This window comes from Rhinolophus ferrumequinum, chromosome 17 (genome assembly GCF_004115265.2).
Source record: "Rhinolophus ferrumequinum isolate MPI-CBG mRhiFer1 chromosome 17, mRhiFer1_v1.p, whole genome shotgun sequence".
Lineage (NCBI taxonomy): Eukaryota > Metazoa > Chordata > Mammalia > Chiroptera > Rhinolophidae > Rhinolophus > Rhinolophus ferrumequinum.
Genome location: NC_046300.1, coordinates 35,540,529 through 35,549,135, shown reverse-complemented (window position 1 = coordinate 35,549,135; position 8,607 = coordinate 35,540,529). Strand labels below are relative to the sequence as shown.

General features: G+C 36.7%; 1 pseudogene; it reads right to left on the bottom strand.

The window, feature by feature from the left end:
• Positions 1–2,188: 2,188 nt before the first annotated feature.
• LOC117036694 (nascent polypeptide-associated complex subunit alpha-like) lies at positions 2,189–2,912 on the bottom strand (annotated as a pseudogene).
• Positions 2,913–8,607: the final 5,695 nt, after the last annotated feature.

The following is an 8,607-nucleotide window of genomic DNA, read 5'->3' as shown; positions in this document are numbered from 1 at the left end:
CCTTGAGAAAGCACAGAGCTCATTAAAAATCAACTTTGGTAATTTTTGCCTTTTAATGGATTAAATTTATCAGTTAAATTTATCTGATTACACCTGTAGTCATTACTGATATGTTTGGATTTATTTTATATTCTGTTTATCATGTTCTTTTTTGACATCATTGTTTCCACTTTTTTCCTTATTTAGTATTGATGAATTTTTTCATTCCGTCCCCCACCAGATATATATGGTCTCTTTCTATTCCTTTAGTGATTGTACTTTAATTTTAACATGCATTCTGGCCTTACCAAAGACTTATATTCTTAACAGAAGGATCATAGAATGCTAGACCTGATCATTCTCTTGTAATCTTACAAATTGTTCAGAATTGTGGTTCCACCTTGTTTTTAATTCTTCCCATCACTATTATTATTGCTTCATACTGTTAATGTGAGTTTTGATTTATAGCCATGATTACCAGTTCCATTGCTCACTATTCTTTCTTGCATGCCTTTCCTACTGGGTTCAATTTCCTATTTCCCAAAGTTATACCCTTTAAAAATTACCTTTAGTGAGGGTCTGTCAGTATCAAACTCTCTAATTCATTCTTTATTTTATTCTATTTATTTCATCCCCATTTGTGAATGGAAGTTGAGAAAGAGAAAAAAGGAAAAGAAGCTCCTGACATCTGGGATTGATCTAACTTCACAGTTAGGCCTCAATATTATGACAAACTGATCTGATGCTTATAGCTAAGCCATGTTATTTTCTTGTTGGACATATAAACAGTCTCACAGAAACTGCACTCAGGTCACTGTATAACTCAGAAATACCAAATATCCCTCTCTCCTGCTAAATGAGTGACTGCAACTTCTTTACCAATTACAGCTTATCCTCACTCTAGTCTTACCTCCCTATACATAATTATTGAGATACCCAATCATAGAACTGCTCACACTTTCTGATAACCCCCCATCCAGAATGAGTTCTCTGGTTTCTTACACTCTCCCCAAATTATAAACTGAAGTCCAAATCCTATAATAGATGAGTTCTAGCACCCTCTTACTGAGATACACAATGTTCTCCCTCGCTCCAACAAGTAATAAACCCAACTTGTTCAACTACTGGTATGTTTACTGAGGTCTTTGGCATCGAGAAACTTTAGCATGGTTCAAAATTTTAGATTGATGGTTATTTTCCTCTAGAACTTTGAAAACACTATTCTATTGTCTGTAACTTCTATTGCTGTTTGGAAATGTCAGTGTATATTTGCTTGCTTCTGTAGGTAACCTATCTTTTCTCCGGTTGTCTTAAGATCTTTTTTCTTTTCGTTTGTCTTACAATTTCTCTTTGATATGTCTGCCTGTAGATTCATTTCTATTTATTTTGCTTGAGATAAATTATGTTTCCTGAATCTGAGGTTTAATGTCTTTCATCAGTTCTAGAAGTTTTAAAGCCATTATCTTTTCAAATATTGCCTTTCCCCATTCTCTTCTTTCTCAGGTATGATATTCTTCCTAAAGCTATATTAGACCTTATTCTATTCCCCATTTCTTTTAGCTTCACTTCTAATATTTCCACTTGCCAATTCCTCTGTGTTAGCTTCTGGGTGATTTCTTTGGATTTATCTTCTAGTTCACTAATTCTCTCTGTGTCAAACTGTTGTTTAAACCATCCTTATACATTTTAGATTAAGTGATATTTTCCATTTCCAAAAGTTCCTTTTAATTCTTTAAAAAATTTAGTATTTTTATAGTGTCTTGTTTTATCTCAAAAGCTTCATCTGTATTTCTTTATTTTAGACATGCTTACTCTGTAAGTCCATAGCACACAATTCTTATATTTATATTAATAGCTTGTTTAACTCTATTGTTTTTTATTTATTGTGATTCTTGTCAATTGTGGCTTATTTCTTTGTGTGCCTTCATGTTTGGCGGTCCGATGTTGCTGCCTGGATTAACAGCGTGTTCCTCCAGAGAAGTTTGTACTTTGCTTCGGCAATCTAGGGTCAATTTTGCTCCCCTTGCTTACTTGTAGAAGAAATCCCTTTATAGTTCTTTTTTTTTTCTGTTCCACAAGAAGCCATGACTTTATTAATGAAAGAAACAGTATAAATTTCAAACCAAGCGGCAGTCACTCTTTTGAAATACAAAAAAAAAAAAAAAAAGAAAAGAAAAAAAAGGAAAAAAGGACCTTAAGTTTTAGATGGTTACATTGTTAATTCCATAATAGCATTTACAATATCATTACTGTTGTTCTTCAGGGCTTGGACTGCCTTTGCTCTTGACACTGTTGCTTGTGACATGACCAATTCTGTTCTTAAGTTCTGTACCTGTTTCATCAACCTCTTCCTCTTTGCTCTCCTCTTGTACAGTTGGAGCCTGTGTGTTTTCTTGAATGTTTGAGACAGTTTCCCCTTGAACTTTGAATTTCTCAGCAGCTGCTAGCCGTGCTTGCTAAGATAAATCCTTGATCTTGGCTTTCCCCCAAACTATGTAAATATCTGAAGCTGGGCTTTTATAGATTTCTGGTTTTGTGATGACAAAGAGGCTATTTTTAGATTTCCATATAGGGAAACTAGTAACCTCTGTAACCTGTCAAAGACCCAGTTTGGACATATCCTTCTGTGCCTTTTCACTTCAGCTCTGTTTTGCTTTACTGACTACTTCTTCATCGATTTCAGTGGCTGCTGCCAGGTGGGCTTGTTGTGTGGTAGCCTGTGTGGAATCTTGTTCCTCAAGCTCTGGTACTGATTCATCACCATCAGATTCTGTTCCAGACCCTGTCTCAGCCTGAAGCTGTGGCAACTCCTGCTCTGTAGCAGGGACAGTTTCTGTAGCTTCACTGGGTATTTTGTGCGGGTATCTTGAAACCAAGATGGCGGCAGAAAGAGAGCTCTTTACTATTTCTATAAATGTAAGTTTGATAGTCATGTCTCCTCTCACTTTTTCTTTTTCCCAAAACATTTTTATTTCATATTAATTTCTGAAGAATATTTCTCAAGGTTTAGAACTCTAGGTTAGCCATTATTTATTTGCTTTATTTTCCTGACGTACATGAAAATCACTCCATTGTTCTAGCTTTTATCATTTCTGTTATAAAATTAGATGTCCTTCTTATTGGTTCCCCTTTGAAGGCAATGTGTCTTTCTTTTCAGGCCAATCTTAAAATATTCTCTGTGTCCCCTTTCCTCCCACCTCCATCCCTGTTTTCAGCAGTCTTACTATGATGTGCCTTACTATGAGGTGTACTTTTCTTTGACTTTTTCCTGTGGGTTAATAGGGTGTTTCAAATTTGTTTTTCATTGCTTTGGAAAAATTTTGGTGATTTTCTTCTTTTCACATGGCTCTGTCTCATCCTCTCTCTTCTTTCCCTTCCAATTGAATGTATATGGGACATTCTCCCCATTTCCCACATTTCTCTAATGGTCTTTTCTGTACTTTTCTACCCTTTCCCCCATTTAGGAATTTGTAGATTTTTCTAGTGACCTGTATTCCAGTTTTCTAAGCCTGCGTTCATTCTCTTCAAGCTTTAGTTTTATTCTCTACTGCTCTATTTCCTAATTCAATAATACTTTTACTGTGTTTAATCTTTGGTAAACCCATCTCATGTGTTCTTCATTTTGAGATATTGTATTTTCTGATTTTAGAATTAATTTCTATTTAATTCTTCTTATTAGATTACAATATTCTGATGAACGTATGTTGATAGGAGGTAAAGTGGAGGCTGATCACCTTAATCAATCCAGGGACTGACTCACACCTGTCAGAATGGCTGTTATCAAAAAGATAAGAGAAAACAAGTGTTGGCAAGGATATGGAGAAAAGGGAGTACTTGTGCGGTGTTGGTGGGAATGTAAATTGGTGCAGCCACTATGGAAAACTGTACGGAGGTTCTCCCCAAAATGAAAAATAGAGCTACCATATGATCCAGCAATTCCACTCTGGGTACTTATCTGAAGAAAATGAAAACACTATTCCCAAAAGATATATGTATCCCCATGTTTATTGTAGCATTATTTGTAATAGTCAAATTATAGAAACCACCTAGGTATCCATTGATAGATGAATGGCTAAATCGAATATGAAATACTGCATGATTTCACTTGTATGTGGAATAAAAAAACCCCAAACAAACCAAAACCAAGCTCATAGATACAGAGAACAAACTGGTGGTTGCAAGAAGTGAGGAGTGGGAGCCGTGTGAAAAAGGTGTAGAGGGTCAGAGGTACAAACTTCCAGTTATAATAAGTCATGGGGGTGTAATGTACAGCATGATAACTATAGTTAATAATACTGTGTTGCATATTTGAAAGTTGCTAAAGAGTAGATCATAATTCTCATCACAAGAAAACAATTTTTTTGTAACTATGTATAGTGACAGATGTTAACTAGACTTATTGTGGTGATCATTTTGCAATATATAAAAAAATCAAATCATTATGTTGTATACCTGAAGCTAATTAAAAAAAAAAATCAGGAACTGTGCTGAGTTGCAAGTATTTTCTATTAAAAGTAAACTTAAATAAGCATATTAACTACAAATTGTTCACTTAAAAATTTTAATTATTAAAGAAAATGCCATTTTAAGTATTATTAAATAAATATACTAAAATTATAGGTATACATTGATGTCTTTTTATCTAATCCTAAACACAGTTACTGTCTATACAAATTGAGGTTTTCTATCATGCTAAATAGTAACTGATTTATATTCACTCAAAATATTCATTTATTCATTAACTCAATCAAGTATATATTGAACTTTAGTATCATACACTACTCAAGACACTCAAAGTATACAGAAGGAAATGACATATGCACAATTACATTTCAGGACAAAATTTCAATTAGTGTCAAAAAGCAGGGCTTTCAAGTTCTCTCTGTTTCTTTTTCCCACCATTGGCACATGACATATATATATACAGATATAAGGTAGACTATAGCATATGGATAATTCCATAGTAACTGGCTATCAGGCCACCATTGCTGTTGTGTGTAGGAGAACGTACTGGATTATAGATGCTGCAGAAATCGTTTGGGGATGCTGCTTGTCTTACAGTGGTTATCTCCATTCTGGGAATGGCCTGAAAAAATAAAGAGGGGCCTCCATGGGTCATGTCTGTGGTAAGTGGCTCTAAATATGCCCCTCTCTGCTCTCTGAAGTAAGAGAGAAGAAATCCAAAAAATTCAGCAAGATATACCAGTGTGGTAGCTTAAAAACATGTCTATAAATTATTTTGACCCTCTTCCCACTGAGAGGTAGGGTATAGTTTCCCTCCCCTGGAATCTGAGTGAGCTTGTGACTTGCTGGTAACCAATAGAGTAAAGCAGATGAGACGTTGTGTATCTTCTAACAGTAGGTCATAAAAGGTGATACGACTTCAATCTTGTTAGCTGGAAAAATTGCACGGGAGCCCGAAGCCACCCTGTGAGAAGCTCTGTTACTGTGAGACTGCTATGCTGTGAGGTAGCTCAGGCCATATGGAGAGACCATGTGTAGGTGCTATAGTTGACAGCCCCAGCTGAGGTCCCAGATGACAGCTAACATCAGCTACCTAGGCATGTGAGTAAATAAGTTTCCAGATAATTCCAGCCTCTAACTATTGAGCCACCCCCAGCCACTGAGACTTCCTAGCTGAAGGCCCAGACATCATGGGGCAGAGCCATTCCCAAGGTGCCCTGTCTAAATTCCTGACCCATATAATTTATGAACATGATAAAATGGTTGTTTTAAGTCACTAAGTTTGGGGGAAACTGTGTTACACAGCAATAGTAACTGGAATATCCAATAACCTTCCAATAAATCTCCCTTTTGGCCTAAGCTAGTTTGAGTTAGATTTTTGTCTTTTCAAATCAACAAGACCTGACTAATATAGCAAAGGAGTGAAAATGATTGTGGAAATAAACTTTGTCTGCTTTATCTTAAGAAAACGCATATGCTTTGGTAGTTTAGTATTAGTAGCAAAATACTTTCTGATCACCTGATAACTGACAGTACCTATGGGCACATGGTGACACAGACGGAGAACCACTGCCCCAAAGAAAAGACAAAGCAAGAAAGTTCTGTGGGAGAGTGGAAAATGGGAAGACTGACCATCTCCTGTGGGCCTGGTGAGGAGGGCTGTATGTTGGTTGTCTAAGTGATGAGAGCACAAAGTCCTCACTACATGCCAGCTTGGCATTTTGATCAGGCTCATGCTTTTGCTCTGCCAGGCTGGTACCAGTTCTACCAGGGCCCAGTCTCTGAAGCCTGCCCAGTCACCTCAGTACATGGAAAATCTTTGCCTCCTGATGCTGCTCTCATTACTTTTCTGAGTTACCTGCTCTCAGCATGTAGTTCCCATTCATTAGACGGCTTCCAATTTTTTTTTTTTTTAATCTCTGATTCTTCCTTGTCCAGAAAAGAAGACATGACAGAGAGAAAGATCATGCTGTATCTCTTTTCCTCACTGTGCAAACTTGTCTCCAACCCACTGATGCTCTACTCCAATCAGGATAGGTTTTTTATGGGAGCATGAAGTTAGTCACACTAAGAACTTTTAAGTCCACCAGTAATGAAGGGCTATTTGGATGGACTGCTCAGGATGGCTAATGAAATTAGCGGTAGAGCAGCTGTAGATTTTCCCCAAAGCCAGAGTCTTTTGCAGTGTTTTCTTTCTGATCACAATAAAAAACGGTTTCAATCCCCATAGTCACCCTTTAAACCTAATACCATGGCAGTTGGTGTCCAGCTTTCAGTGTGGTCCCCAACTGTCCTGCAGGCAGTAAGGGTGTGCTAGCTACCATTCCCTTATTAAAAACCCCAGTCCACTGTGCTGCTCTCATTGTAGATTCTTCATCTTTTTTGTAACCTGGATCTCTAGTTCTCATTTTCACTGTTGCCATTATTGGGGATGGGGAAAAATTTCCCCTTTCCCCTCTTAGTTCTGGCTGATCAAATAATTAAGATGGCATAAAGCAGATTAACAGGAGAAAGTCGAGTTGTAACAGGTGCACACAGGGAATTCACATAAGCATGGAAATTCCAAAGGCAATAAGGTAAAATGAGGTATATATGTCACTCTAGACTAAGCAAGGGGAAGTAGGGAAATTCACTGGGAGATGAAAAGAGTTAATGTTTATAAACAAATGTTTGTTGGGCCATCTTGAAACAATGGGACACAGAGGAATTTGATCAAATGGCCTTGCCAGCGTCCTCTCTATCACACCTAGTTCATGTTAAACTATATTTATCTATGATGATGTTTCCCTTCCTGGAGTAGGTCCTCTATCTAAATTCTTTTTTTTATTTAATTTTTTACAATAAAAGTATTTTTATTAAAAATACAGTTAGCATACAATATTATATTAGTTTCAGGTGTACACCATAGTTATTGAACATTTATATACCTGAAAAGTTGATGAACATGATAAATCTAGCAACCATCTGACACTATGCTATCACAATATTATTGACTATATTCCCCATGCTGTACATTACATCCCTGTGACGTATTTGTTTTATACCTGGAAATTTGGACCTCTTATTGCCCTTCACCTTCCCCACCTTTTAATTTTTCAGTTACAGTTGACATTCAATATTATTTTATATTAATTTCAGGTGTACAGCTTATGGTTAGACATTTATATAATTTAAGAAGTGATCCCCCTGACTAGTCTAGTACCCACCTAGCACTATACATAGTTATTGCCATGTTATTGACTATATTCTCTATACTTTACATCACCATGATTAGTATGTAACAACCAATTTGTACTTCTTAATTCTTTCCCCCTTTTCACCCACCACCCTAACTCCCCTCCCATCTGGAAACCATCAAAATGTTCTCTGTATCTATGAGTCTGTTTCCATTTTATTTGTTTATTTTATTCTTTAGATTCCACATATAAGCAAAATCACATTTCATCTGTCTTTCACTGTCTGACATACTCCACTCAGCTCAATTCCCTCCAGGTCCATCCATGCCACCACAGATGACAATAACCCATTCCATTCCCTGGCCGAGCAATATTCCACTGTATATATATATACACCACCTTCTCTTTATCCATTCTTCTATCAATGGACACCCAGGCTGCCTCCACATCTTGGCCATTCTAAACAATGCTGCAATGAACATATGGATGCACATGTCCCCTCAAAGCAGTGTGTTGAGTTTCTTCTGATAAATACCAGGAAGTGGGATTACTGGATCCCTCTTTGTCTCTTGTTTTAAAGTCTGTTTTGTCTGGTACAAGAATTGCTACCTAATCTTTTCTTTTTTTTCATCTTTTTTGGGACTCTCTGTGTTTCCTGGGCTTGTATGTTTATTTCCTTCACCAGGTTAGGAAAGTTTTTAGTCATTATTTCTTCAAATAGATTCTCAATCCCTTGCTTTCTTTCTTCTCCTTCTGGTACCTCTATGATGCAAATGTTGTTATGCTTGATGTTGTCCCAGAGGTCTCTTAAACTATCCTCATTTGTTGGGATTCTTTTTTCTTTTTGCTGCTTCAATTGGGTATTTTCTGTTATCTTGTCTTCCAAATCGCTGATTAGATCCTCTGCTTTATCTAGTCTGCTGGTCATTCCCTCTAGCATATTCTTCATTTCAGTTATTGTATTCTTCATTTCTGACTGGTTCCTTTT